Source organism: Monodelphis domestica, chromosome 7 (assembly GCF_027887165.1).
Source record: "Monodelphis domestica isolate mMonDom1 chromosome 7, mMonDom1.pri, whole genome shotgun sequence".
NCBI lineage: Eukaryota > Metazoa > Chordata > Mammalia > Didelphimorphia > Didelphidae > Monodelphis > Monodelphis domestica.
Window position 1 is genome coordinate 254,680,019 of NC_077233.1, and position 14,588 is coordinate 254,694,606.

Consider the following 14,588-nt stretch of genomic DNA (forward strand, 5'->3'; position numbering starts at 1 on the left):
GAAATCATGTGTCATGCATGAAATTTCCATGCGAGATGCAAATTACAAAAGAAGTTTATTTTGAAAATAGATGTCTCCATCTCTTGAAAAATGAAATAATCAGATAGAATTATAAATATCCTTTCTCTGACCAAACTTTGGTAAATGCTAATATGAGTACCTAAATTAGAAATTTTGTATTTAAAACTCCATTTGACTCATTCAATTCAACTCAGCAATTATTAAGTGCCTGCTGTGCTAAGCCCCGGAGATACATTAATGAGATAAAAACAAAGTCCTTTCCTTCAAGAAGCTTACTAGCTAATAGGCTCATAAGCTAAGACATATATACAAATAGATATGATTCAATGCAGAATTCGATAAGGCTAAAGAAGAGATCCAAACACAGCACATTTTAGGAGGAAGGCATCATTTTCACAGGATGGAAAAAGAAGTAAAGTTTCACAGAGAATGCAGCTTTGTGTTGAGCCTTTAAGGCTTTTCAATACAGAGATTGAGAAAATGGAGGTGAATTCTATGCTATGAATGGTGGGTGCTATGATTGTTAATAAAGGCATAGAAAAAGTGGAGGTGGCGTAAGAATAGAGAACAATGGATCCACATCGACTTAAATGTGAAGCCAGGAAGAGAGATAAAGTTGATAAACTGAATTGAAGTCTGATTCTGGAGAATCTTGAGTGGAAGAATAAAAAACTTATACCATCCTCAGTAGTCAATGAGAAGTCACTAAAACAAAAAGGAAAGTTTAATTTGAGTAGAAGAGAAAGGTAATCAGTTTGGAACCTTGGGAAGATGCCAAAGGTGACAATGTGAAAGAAAAATTAAAGAGAGAAGACTAGAAACAAAAGAACCTATTGGAAGCTGTTACTAGGGTCTAGGTCAGTGATGGTGAACATTTTAGAGACAACATGCCCTGACCCATAACCCCCCAGAGATAGAGGTTGGGTCCCAGCCACCTCTTCCCAGAGAGGGGAGGGAAGAAGCACTCTCATTGGGTTGCTGAACAGAGAAGTGAAAAAAATGTCCTCAGGCATGGGGGAGAGGGGAAGGGAGCAGCTTGGCCTGAGTCCCAAGCCTTTCTAGTAATGAATTCTGCTAGGGAACAGAGCATGTGACCACAGAGAGGGCTCTGCATGACCTCTCTTTCATGCATGTCATAGATTTACCACCATGGGTCTAGGTCATGAGCTCATGAAGCAAAATGGTTACAGTAAGTATGGTAGGGGATGTATGGAAGTGATACCAAGGCAAATTGTATGTGATTTGGCTTCTCTGCCAAGATAATAATGTTAATATATCATAATATATTTATAACTTCTTACATCCTTATCATTATAAAACTCTTTCAATATATATTACCCCCATTTAATACATACAGTATCTGAGTTTGGTTAGGTTTCATCCCCAATATTATGTGTGTGTGTGTATGAGGACATTGAAAATCAGAGGCATTCAGTGACATAGTAAGAGGCAGTGTTTGCTAGAATCTAGGCTTTCTAGCTCCAAGTTCAATCCTATTTATTTTTTACTCACTTTTAAAACCACAAATCCTCTATTAAAAGCAATACTTTGCCTTCCAGTGGCTTTTCAGGATATGTCCCAAGTTATATGACATTTCATCCTTCTAATTCACAGGGAATTCTGGGATTTGTGTTTGAAAGGGCATTTCCCATAAGATCAGTATAATATCAGAAACTATAAACCTTGGGCTTAGCCAAATAATGAGAATCATACTGCCTGTTTTTTTTTTCAGAAATTCATTGTTCAAAATGACAGCCAATTCTTTCTTTTTTGGTCCCAAAATCACATGTAGTTTGAAGGTTTGCAAATGATTTCCCTCACACCAATCCTGTGAAGCGGGAAGTGCAATTATCATTGTCCCTCAATTTATAGAGGAGGAGACTGAGGCTTATAGATGCCCTGCTAATAAATTTTGGTTTTTTGAGTTGATTTAAACCAGGTCTCCTGCTTCCACAGATACAAGTAGTACATAACTTCCCATCAATATCCTCAAGCATTATCTAACAGAAGATATTTTTAAAAGGGGATTTTAAAACTATCAAGTTTATCAAGACATAAAGGTTGTCAAATCCCTCGTATTTAAAAGAGACAACTCAGTGCAGTGAAAAACTCACTGGATTAAGAGTCAGAGGGAAATCCAACCTTGCCACTTAGGAACCAGGTCACATTAGCAAATCATTTACTATTAATAGGCTCCAGTATAGAGGAACTTGTAATATCTTTCCAACTTTAAATCTGTGATCCTGTGAATGTTTAACCTGAGGTCTATTTTTATTGTAGTAAGAAGGCATAGAATATTAGATAAGAAGCTAGACTAACTCAAAAAGACCCTATTTCAAGTACTACCTCTGATATAGACTAGTTTTGTTTCCCCCTGGGAAATCACTCATAGTCTCAGTACCTCCAAGAACTCCCTAAGTAAATAAATTACAGAATATGTATTGATTTTCATTGATATAGGGTATGCCTTCCCCACCAATGAAAGAAATACCATCCCTGGTGAAATTAAGATACTCTCTTTATTAATCAGGAAAATATCAAGAGATGAAGGATAAATATTCTTTGTACGCAACCATTTCCAAAGCTAGCCTTAAGAAAAAAGATTTGATACATTGGATAATGACCTGCTTTGTAGTATAATTGAATTCTTGAGGAGTTGGGAAAGTGAGGGAGAAAGAGCAGAGAGACATAGAGAAAGAAGAGAAGGAAGAGGGACAGTCTGAGAGAGAGACAGAGACAGACAGACAGATGGGGGAGGTAGGGTATATTTAAGATCCCTAAGGACTATTTCTAGGGCCCTCTTTCTCCAAGTTCTATTCATTCTATAAGAATAATTTGGATTGCATTTCATTTGCCCGCATTGAAGCTTTAAGGAGGTTCATTAGTCTAGGAAATGGAGCTTAAATTCACTGGCATAAGCAATTGAGGTGACTTGTTATCCACTTTCAAAGAGAACTCAATGTTTTGGGAAAGAAGTGTTTATTTTCTCTTCTGTAGGAGCTATACCTAATTAGGGAGTCAAGGATGAGGAGGGGGAAAATGTGAAGGAACCTCTTTAGCAAGTTTACAAATCTTTCAAGACTTCAGATTTGCCAATTGGGCAACTTTCATAGCTTGTTAAATGAAAAATCCAGGGTCCCAGCCCTCATTTATTTAATAAGGGTTGATTAACTTGTACACCATATACCAGTAAGGATTTGCTCTGAAGAAGTATATATCTACTTAGTAGTACTTAAAAAGTCATACCTTCTGCACAATAGCCTTTTGTGCTAGTTTCAATTGAAAAAAAAGACAGTATCTCAGCATCATTTAGCACAAACATTCTATGGTAGACCAAAAAGCAAGCAACTTTCTCCCTTAGGAGTTAATGAATCAAAGTTTAAGATGACAAATTGACTCACTGAGGCAAAATAGCTAATTAACTTTCAGGAAGAAAAATTAATCTTGCTTTCCTGGCATAAACAAGTCTCATTCAATTTACTTACTCAAATTTTGGGATTTTTCCCCTTTACCACCCTAGGCATCATTCAGATCTCCTAATATATCATGTCAGAGCAGACTCATAATTTTAATCTAATGTTTTTTAACATTTTCAGTTTACAAGACAAAAAAAATATCTCTGTCATTAATTTTCCTTCTGTAAACATACTGGCAGAAGGGGGGAGGGTACACCCTCCAACATCAATTTCTGTGGCCTCTCGGATTTTGAATGTTAATTGAATCAGACTTTGTTTCTTAAAGTAAATACATTAATTCCAGCTGTTTATTTAGTTCAAATTATTTAGCTTGTCAGGTAGCTCAGTACCATGAAGGTCCTAGCTTTAGCTGGCAGCCCCAATTAGCAAGAAGTTTTTAATGGCAACCATCTCCTAGTTGCTTGCCACTAGTACTGTACTGATTCACCATTTCCTTATAACAACATTTTAAATATTAGCTAATAACAGAACTATGTCAACAACTGTGATGAATCTGTACCTGAACAGTCATCACATTATATGCTTTCTAGCCACTCTTACAAAGTCAGTTTTTCCTAATTTGTTCTCCAATTATCATGTTTCCTCTAGAGAGAAGACTGTTATGCTCTCACTAAGAAATAGCATCTATTTGTTATTTTCTGTCATTGGCCTGTGTTTGTCACAGGAAGACTGTCTGCTACAATGAATGCCTGCATTTAGCAGCTATTAACAAAAAAAAAATAAAAACCCTTCAAAAATTTTATTTTAGTGCGGTGTTATCACAAGGTTGACTTTTTTTTCTTAACTCCTTACCAGACTTATTTTATGAACTCTTTACATTCTGGAGTGTTTTCTTTTTTCTTTCCAAAAGTTTTCTTTCCAAAAAACAAATTCAATTTCAATTGGGTTCTCAAACTGCATAATCACTTGGGTGCATTTGAATCTATATTTATGGATACACTTTGCAGATCCCCAACTCTGAAACACTTACTTTTCAAGGAAAGGAGATATAGGATATGAACTGAACAGAATGAGTTATTTAACCAATACCAAACTATTAATTAATTGATTGCTATTAACCTGGTTGAAAGTCTCTGGTGATGTGACACACATATCTTCAGCCTTTTAACAATTACCTTACCAAAGACATATATGGCATCTGTATAAAAATCAATATAAAATATAAACCTGGGAGGAATAATTACTATATTGAATGAAAGAGTAAGGATCCAAAAATATCTTGACAAATTTTCTTAGTGAGCTGAAAGTTAAAAATTAAAATTGAAAGGAACAAATATAAACTACATTGGTGTTCTTCCTCACCAAAAATAGCTACTATACAGGTATAGAATGTTAAAATGAGAGACTAAAGATGAAATTCATGTAAAAATTATACTAGTAAATAAGTTCAAAATTATGATAGGAGAAAAAAAGGCAATTAAATTTTAGGAGATATTAACTGACATGAATTTTCAGAAATAAGGAAATAATGGTCTTGCTAATATTGTACTATATTCAGAATGCTTTTGATGGATTGTGATGTAATTCTAGGTATAACATTTTATATTAAATATTGGCAAGCTATAATACACACTGAGTAGGGCAGATAGTGTAGGACTTGACATGGTCTTCTGGTAGGCCAATGATTCTTAAATTGTCTCTCCTTGAACGATTTTCTAAATCCTGTGTTTTGTGAATGAGATGCTTCATATTTTCCTCAATTTTTTTCATTCTTTCGGTTTTCTTTTATAGTGTCCTGCTGCCTTGTGAGGTCACTTGATTCTAGTTGTTGTATTCTGGTTCTTAAAGACTGGATTTCATCCTTAGTTTTTTGGTCGTCCTTTTCCTTTTGGTCTGATTTTCTTTGGAGGTCATCTTCCATCTTCTTCACCTCATCTTTCATCTGCTTTGCCTCATCTTTCGTCTCCTTTGCCTCATTTTCCAGCTGGTTGATTTTGGCTTTCAAAAAACTATTTTCTTGTTTTAGTTCAAGTGCCTCTGTCTCCAGATGACTTATCTTAGTTTTTAAGTTCTTTTCCCAATTGTCTTCAGCCACTCTTAATTGTATTTTGAATTGCATTTTGAGTTCTTCCAAAGCCTGTATCCGATTCACTGGGATTTCTGATTTTTCCTTTGTTGATCCCTCCCCCTCTGTTTTGTTCACTCTTTGCACATTACCTGTGCAGAAACTGTCTATTGTAATTTCTTTCTTCTTTTTCTATAGTCTGCTCGAGTTTACCCCTTCTTTGCTCCCCATATTTGTCTGTGCTCTTGCTCCTCTCATTTTTTTTTTTGGTTTTGGGGCAGTCAGTCTCCCCTCTTGGAGCTTTGTCAGATCTCTTGGTACAGTCTCTAGGGGAGGAATGTTAGCTTCCCTGTCCTCTGGAGGCTTTTGATTGGATTAAGTTCAACTGGGTTGGGCTGTATGTGCTCTGAGGTCAAATACCCCATGAAGGCTGGGCCGCCCAGGCTCTCTAGTTCTCTCCAGCTGCTTCTCCACAGTCCCCAAGGTTCCCCAGTGCCTTTGCCCACCTCCCTGAGCTCTGAGGAGTCCAGATGGGATTATGTTCAACTGGATTGGTCTGGATGTGCCCCGAGGCAATGGTGAGACTGGAGCCAAATGGAGGGACCCAGCCACGACCCTGGTCTCTCCCTGGCTTCCTCCCTGCTGTCCATGCTGGACGATCCAAGTCCGGCACCCTGCTGCTCACCAGGTAGACCCTCCAAACCAGCACCTTTGCCCCATCAGAGGTTCCCACTGCCACTGGGGGCTCAGCCCTCTGGGTTGGGGGAAAGGGGTCCTGGGACCTTCCTTCTGCCTTCCCCTTAGACCCGAGTATTCTCGGATTCTGGCTTTTGGGGGGCATACCTTTTGATTTGAGTCCAAAAGTAGGGTTCCCCGCCTCTGTCCTGTTGTTCAGTTTGAATTTTGGTGCCCTAGGAGAATTCCGTTTGTAATTGGTAAGGAAGGGTTTTCTGAGGTCTGAACTTTTGCTGCTTGCTAAGCCGCCATCTTGACTCCGCCCCCAGGACTTGAAAACATTTAACAAGTCTAGTAAATATTTATTAAAAATCTATTATTTATAGGAAATTGTCTTAAGTTCTGGGTGAAGACTCAATATTTTAGACATAGATGGTATACCCATAGAATTTTCTCTACTAACGTGTTTTGGCATATACAAACTTCTTTCTCTTCTTCCTTCTAATACTTTAACATTTCTCCAATATCATAAGATGACTATATTCTCACTGATGTAGATATGCTTTTAATGGTGCAGATCACAGCCCATCTACATCATCTTATCCTATCCAGTTTTGTGCCTGTCTTCCTGAAATCATCCAATATTTTAGGAGAAAGGAAGACTTGAGAAAAGCATTGAGCATAAGGTGAGTTTAAGTCTAAAGTAAGTCAGGCAAGCCAAGAGACTGAGACAGAGATGTGGAGGGACAGAATTCTCAACATGGAAGAAAACTTATGCAACAACAGAGAATAGGAGATGAAGTGTCCCATGTGAGGAACAAGGAAGAGGGTAAAGCCTCTAGACCATAGAGTATGTGAGGAAACCAAAGAATTAGAAGACCAAAAAAGTTAAAATATGAAAGATTGTGAAGGGTTTTAAAAATCAGAAGATAGATAGATAGATAGATAGATAGATAGATGATCAGGAGATGATTGGGAATCACTGGAGGTAACTGTATAAGGGATCATGACCAAGTCAAACTTGGAATATGGGAAAAATAACTTTGACACAAGAGTGGGACATTTTGTGGAGGGAAGATAGACTTCAGACAAGGAGACCAACCAAAAGGCTATTGCAATAATCTAGGCATGTCGTGATGAAGGCCTATACCAGGGAAGGTGAGCAAAGTGGAGATGTATGTGAAAATCATATAGATCAGATATATAATGAATTCTGTTTTGGACATATTTAGTTGAAGACACCTACTAAACATGGTCAGATCTGACTGACAGGAGTCTGAGCCAATGCATATGAGACAGAGATTGAGAAATGCAATAAGGCTTTATTGTGGGAAAGGAAGGGGGAAGAAGGGAGAGGGAGAAAAGGAGAGTAAGGGAGGAACCCTCAATGTACAGATAGTTAGGAGTCTCTGCCTGGTTGGAAAAGGGGACAATTTTTATAGGATAGTGGTCTGGGATGAGGGAACCTGTGTTGCCTCTAAGTTAGGGTACTTGTGTTCAGTAGATTGGATGGTCCTAAGGGGATTGGGAACCTTGATCTCCAAAGGTGGGAAGTTCTCAGGCCTGGTGGTCAGTGATGCAGAATATCATTTATATAGGCCTGACAGTAAAATTCTGATGTCCTGCCAGGTTTACTGGGGCTTTGTATCATGGTTTGAACAGCTGCTGGGGTGGGTAGAACTACTGATCTCAGAAAGGAAGGAGAGGTGGAAAGGTGGTTTTGGTCTATCAGGCATCCAGTTCAAGATGTCCAAGAAGCAGTAGGTAATGCTAAAATATACTCGTGTTGTTTAATTCAGCCACAGATGCTATTCATGAGGAGTGGAAGAATTGGAAATCATTAGGTGGATAAAAAATGAGGTTAGTCATTGTAAGACTATGGGAAATTTGGAATGATAAAAGATTATGATGAGATTAAAGAATTTGGGAGCTCACAAATATGTGGAATATTTCACATGGGGCAAGATCAAGAGTATGTCCATTTCTGGGTGAAGCTGAAGTGACTTAGAGAAGACCAAGAGATCTGATAAGATTGAAGAATTATAAAGTTTGGTAAAGTGAAATACAGCTTGATTCCAATTAGTGTAAACAATGAATTCCTTGAAGTGGTCACATGTATTTCTATTTGTACTACTCAGTTATAATTATGTAAAATATGATCAGTGGTTCAAACTCATACAGTGAGAATTTAATTTACAGTGACTATTTCAAGAGTAATATTGTAATACTAATTGGGACTTAGGTGAATTTGATGGAATATCAATATAGATATTGTAAATCTTGAAATTTCTCAGACTTGTGAATGTTAAAAAATTCCACATTGGGGAATTCTCAATTGGAACAATTCCCTACTGGGAACATTCCACATTTTGACAGTGAGAGCTCTACTTGGATTAGAAAGGGGAGGACCTCTACTCCACTCGTACTTAGGACTGCTTTAAGGGAGAGAACTCCTTGCTAAGCAATGAGGGTACTTGGGCCCATACTTATAGTGAGGCTTTAAAAGGTTCTTTAAGCCATGCCTATTTTTAGAATTAATACAATGGGGTGCTAAGTACCTATTAAAGGTCAGGCAACTTGTAAACTCGCCAGGAGCAAAGAGGTGAAAACTTATTCAGAAGTTTTTCTGGTTCAAACTTACTAAAGAGATTAGTCAATCCAGCAGTATTTTTTCTGATTCAAACTTACTAAAAGGATAAGTCCACCCAGCAGTAATGGGCTGTCCTTTAGAAAATGTCTACTGTAATTGGTAGATGGAAGAACTTAGGGGAGGTGACATAGGAGAAAACCCCCTATATAAGAAAAAGCAGAATCTCTTATGAGGATCGCTTGAGGAAAATCCTTTTGGAGAGAAAATCTCTTGAGAAGAAATCTCTTATGAGGAATCCTTTGGAGAATCTCTTGAGAGAGGCTCTGGAGAAGGGAAGCTCTTGGAGGACAATCTCTAAGGAGGTCTCGCTGGAGCTCCTCTGAGGGGACTCTGTCACTCTGGAGGCTCTTGAGAGAGGCCCTTTGAAACAGTCTCTGACTGGAAGGCTCTTTGAGGAGGACTCTGGCTGGAACTCTCTCTGAGGAGACTCTGTCACTAGAATCCTTGCTTAGACAGACCTTGTGGTGAGTGATAAAAGACTGACTGACTGATCTCTCTCTCTTAAGACTCAGGTCTAGGCCATGTTGGCTTAAGGCCCTTCATACTTATTTCCTTTTTCCTCTCTTTTCTTTAATTCCTCATTGTATTATCAATTAAATTCTCTATAAAACCCAGCTGACTTGGGTATATTCATAATTGGGAATATTTCCCTGGCGACCATCTTATATTTGATTTAAAACCAAGACACTGTAGTGAAACATGTTTTCTGCGGTCACAAATTTACTCACCCACTCTTATATCTACTACAATTTATATCTTCCACTATTTTACTCACTACAGTTTACAACCTCAACCATTTTAATTTATCACAGTTTATGACAGGACAACTATTTTAAATATAACAATATTAAAGAACAAGAGTTTAAGGGTTATAGTTGCAGAAGAGATAGGTTGTGAGCCAAGTACTGAACTCAGTGAGGAAGAATGTGCTGGAGGTGGTAGATGATAGCTACCACAATCTTGATTGGGTTATAAATTTGGTTTAAATGAACCTCAAAGCACTTATATGAAAGTAGTAATGGAAAGTTCTCAAAGTTGCAATGGGGAACAAGGATTATTAAAGCTCCCCCACATTAACCAATTAATTTGGAGAGGAAGTGAGAGTGAATGGCAACCAGTACTAGAAAGGATGACCAGGGAAGCAATGTTATTAGCAAGCATATAGGTCTCAGTGAGACCCAGAAATTGTTATGAATAAGAAAGGAAAATTTTAAACTTAAAACTCTCAGAAAAACACAACCACAGGTCATTAGGAATTCTACTTAAACATCCTGATTACCAGTTTCTCATAACAGCACCCCTCTAGAGGCTTTTGAATTGAATTGAACCATAATTCTATGCTAGAAATAACATTTAAATTAGGATGTCAATATTATTTCATAGTTTTGCTTAAGTGGTTTGGATACCTTGGGAGGACAAAGTGGATTATAGTTTCAGGAGTTTTAGTTTTAATATTGATGCAGAAAAAATCTATTGACAAAATACAACACATTCCTTTTAAAGACACTAGAAAGTAAAGGAATAGATGAACCTTTCCTAAAAATAATAAACAGAATATATTCAAAACCATCAGCAAGCATCATCTGCAATGGTGCTAAGTTAGAAACTTTCCCAATAAGATCAGGAGTGAAGCAAGGATGCCCATTATCATCTCTATTATTTAACATTGTACTAGAAACACTAGCAGTAGCAATTAGAGAAGAAAAAGAAATTGAAGGGATCAAAGTAAGCAATGAAGAGACTAAACCATCACTCTTTGCAGATGATATGGTGATCTACTTAAAGAATCCTAGAGAATCAACTAAAAAGCTAGTGGAAATAATTGACAACTGTAGCAATATTGCAGGGTATAAAATAAACCCACATAAATCATCAGCATTTCTCTATATATTTCCAACACAACTCAGCAGCAAAAGTCAGAAAGAGAAATTCAATTTAAAACCACACTAGACAATATGAAATACTTAGGAATCTGTCTGCCAAGACAAACACAGAAATTACATGAACACAACTACAAAACACTATCTATAGAATTAAAACTAAGTCTAAATAATTGGAAAAATATTAATTGATCATGGGTAGGATGAGCTAATATGATAAAATTGACAATCCTACCCAATTTAATATACTTATTCAGTGCCATGCCTATCAAACTACTAAAAACCTTTTTTATAGAATGGGAAAAATTATAACAAAATTCATTTGGAAGAACAAAAGATCAAGAATATCAAAGGAACTAATAAAAAATGTGAAGGATGGGAATCTAGCAGTACCAGATTTTAAATTGAACTATAAAGCTGTGATCATCAAAACAATAGGATACTGACTGAGACAGAAGGAAGGATCAATAAAATAGACTTGGGGTAAATGACCTCAGCAAGATAGCATATGATAAACCCAAGGATTCCAGCTTTTGGAACAAGAACCCACTATTTGACAAAAACTTCTGACAGAGTTGGAAAACAGTACGGGAGAGATTAGGTTTAGATCATCTCATACCCTACACCAAGATAAACTCCGAATGAGTGAATGAGTTGAATATAAAGAAGGAAACTAAAACTAAATTAGGTGAACATAGAACAATATACCTGTCATATCTGAAAGAGAAAACTACCTCCAAAAGGAGATAGTTTAATGGAAAGGACCTAGATGGATTGGAAATGGAGAAAAAACCCAACTAGGAACCTCTAAGGGCCAGTAAAGCACAACCTTTGCAATTATTTTTAAAAAGGGTTTATTTAGGGCAGGAAAATGATAAATAAGGTCCTAAATCTATACAACTCTAACTCCTCCTACCAATCTATGCTTCCCCTTACAGGATTGTTCTTCTGGTCTTCTCAAGCCCTTCTTATTCACTCTCTGATCTTATCTAGATCCAAAAAGCTATCTGACTACCTATATACTACAAATTGTCTTTAAAGGTCTAAGGATGCAGGACTCACAGATGTACTGAGTCCTCCTTACCCAAAACCTAAGGTTGGCTTCCTGGGTAAACCCAAAGTTCCAGGTGGCAAAACCCTTGAATTTACCTTAACCAAGTTGTTTCTGACAGGTTGATCTCTGACAGATTGATCTCTATACTCCAGGGAAAGGAAGGTATCCTCCAAAGCAGTTCTCCAACCCAGGAATTCCATAATCTTTCTGCAAGATTAGTCTTTTCTCAGGGAATGCCAAAGCAAAGATCCTCTTACCAGCTCAGAAGAAAACCAGATCAGGAGTGACTGTTAAAACCAATAAACTCCCAAGATCCTCCTCTCCTTTCAGAATCTTCTCCCAGGGTTTGTGTCTAAATTCTCCTCTTTTCCTCTTAAAGACAAGCCATGCATTTTTCTCTACCACTTTTCACTTATCCTTAAAGATCTATGGAAAAGGAAAGAATTTAAGACCTAGGAAGAGATAGAGAATATTACAAAATGTAAAATGAATAATTTTGATTACATTAAATTAAAATGAGTTTATACAAACAAAAATAATTCAACCAAAATTAGAAGGGAAGCAACTGGGAAAAAATATTTATAACAAACACCTCTGACAAAGGTCTAACTTCTCGAATTTATAAGGAGCTAAATCAATTGTACAAAAAATCCAAGTCATTCCCAAAATGGTAAATGGGCAAGAGACATAAATAGGTAGTTTTCAGATACAGAAATCAAAACTATCTATAAGCTCATGAAAAAAAGGGTTCTAAATTTCTCAATATTAGAGAAATCCAAATCAAAACAACTCTAAGGTACCACCTCATACCTAACAGATTGGTCAATATGACAGCAAAGGAAAGTAATACATGTTGGAGGGGTTGTGGCAAAATTGGAACACTAATGCATTGCTGACAAAATTATGAATTGATCCAAACTTCCCGGAAGGCAACTTGGAACTATTCCCAAATGGCTTTAAAGGGATTCCTGCCCTTTAATCCAGCCATACTATTGCTGGGTTTGTACCCCAATGAAATAGTAGGAGAAAATATGTGCAGAAAAACATTTACAGCCACCCTCTTTGTAGTAGCAAAACCTGGAAAATAAGGTGGTGTCCATTGATTAGGAAATGGCTAAACAAATTGTGGTATCTGATGGTGATGGAATACTATTGTGCTGAAAGGAATAATGAACTGAAGGAATTCCATGTGAACTGAAAAGATTTCTAGGAATTTATGTAGAACAAAAGGAGCAGAACCAGGAGAACATTGCACACAGAGACTGATACACTGTAGCACAATCTAATGTAATGGACTTCTCTACCAGCAGCAATGCAATGATCCAGGACAATTCTGGGGACTTATAAGAAAGAATGCTATTCACATTCAGAGAAAGAACTGTGGGAGTAGAGACCCAGAGGAAAAACATATGATTGATCACATGTTTCAATAGGTATATGATTGGGGATGTTGACTTTAAATGATCACTCTATTACAAATATTAATAATATGGTAATAGGTTTTGAAGAATGATAGATGTAAAACCCAGTGGAATTTCTCATTAGCTCCAGGAAGGAGGAGGGATGAGGAAAGGGAAAAAACATGAATCATATAACCGTAGAAACAATTCTAATTTATTTAATTGAATAATTAAAATTTTAAAAAAAGAAACACCATTTTATTAAAGAAAAATGATATTAAACAGGCATTAGTTTTGGTTTTGTTGTGGTACCCTGAAGACTTTACCATTTCACTTGAAGGGGAACCTTCCACTCTATGTTGTCTTCTCTTAGAATATAAATACCTGGAGGGCATGAACTGTGTTACGTTTATATATGTATTCCTAGTGATTGGTGCAATGCTCTGTACATAATAAGTGTTTAATAAATTCTTTATTCATTCATTCCATCAAGAAACAGAACAAAGAATCAGACTCTAATCTTCTAAACTCAGATCCAGCACTTTTTATATCATTTTTCTATTTTAAAGTTTTTTTCCCCAGATTATATCAGTACAATTTTCAATAATCATTTTCTGACTTTTTTTAACCTATGTTCTCTACCTCCCTCACTTATGCCCCTCCCCCTTCCCCAAGATGGCAGGTAATATGATACAGATTGTACATGTGTTATTATGCAATATATATTTATATGTTCATTATATTGTGAAAGAAGACATACATCACCTATACTAGGGGAAAATCCAAGAAGGAATGAAAATGAAGAATGGCATGCTTCCATTTGCATTCAGACTTCATCATTTCCTTTTATAGCCATGGATAGCCTTTTTCAACATGGGTCTCTTAAAGCTGTTCTAGATCCTTGCATTGCTGATAATAGTTAAATCAATTGCAAATGATAAACATACTTTATTACTGTTTCTGTGTACAACATTTTCCTGGTTCTGCTCACTTTACTTTGTGTCACTTCATATAATTCCAGGGGTTCTTTTTGATCATATTATTTGTCATTTCTTATGATTCAATAGCACTTCATTACAATTAACCTGAGATCATCACTTCTACCCTTATTTTTTTGACTTTGGCTAAACTAAGTAGATTCTGTTCCAGCCCTTTACCTTTACTCTGTCTGTGTGTGTATGTGTATAGTATGTGTGTGTGTGCACATGTGCTTTAAATGTGTCTTTTGTAGACAGCACATTGGAATTCTGGCTTTTAATTCACTCTGCTATCTTCTTTCATTTTATGGGTCAGTTCATCCTGTTCACATTCATAGTTCAATTACCATTTCTTTTCTTCTATCTTATTTTCAACCTCTTTTCCTTCTCTTCTTCTCCTTTCAGCCTTTCCTTGTTCAAAAATATTTTTGTTCCCAAACTTTTTCTACT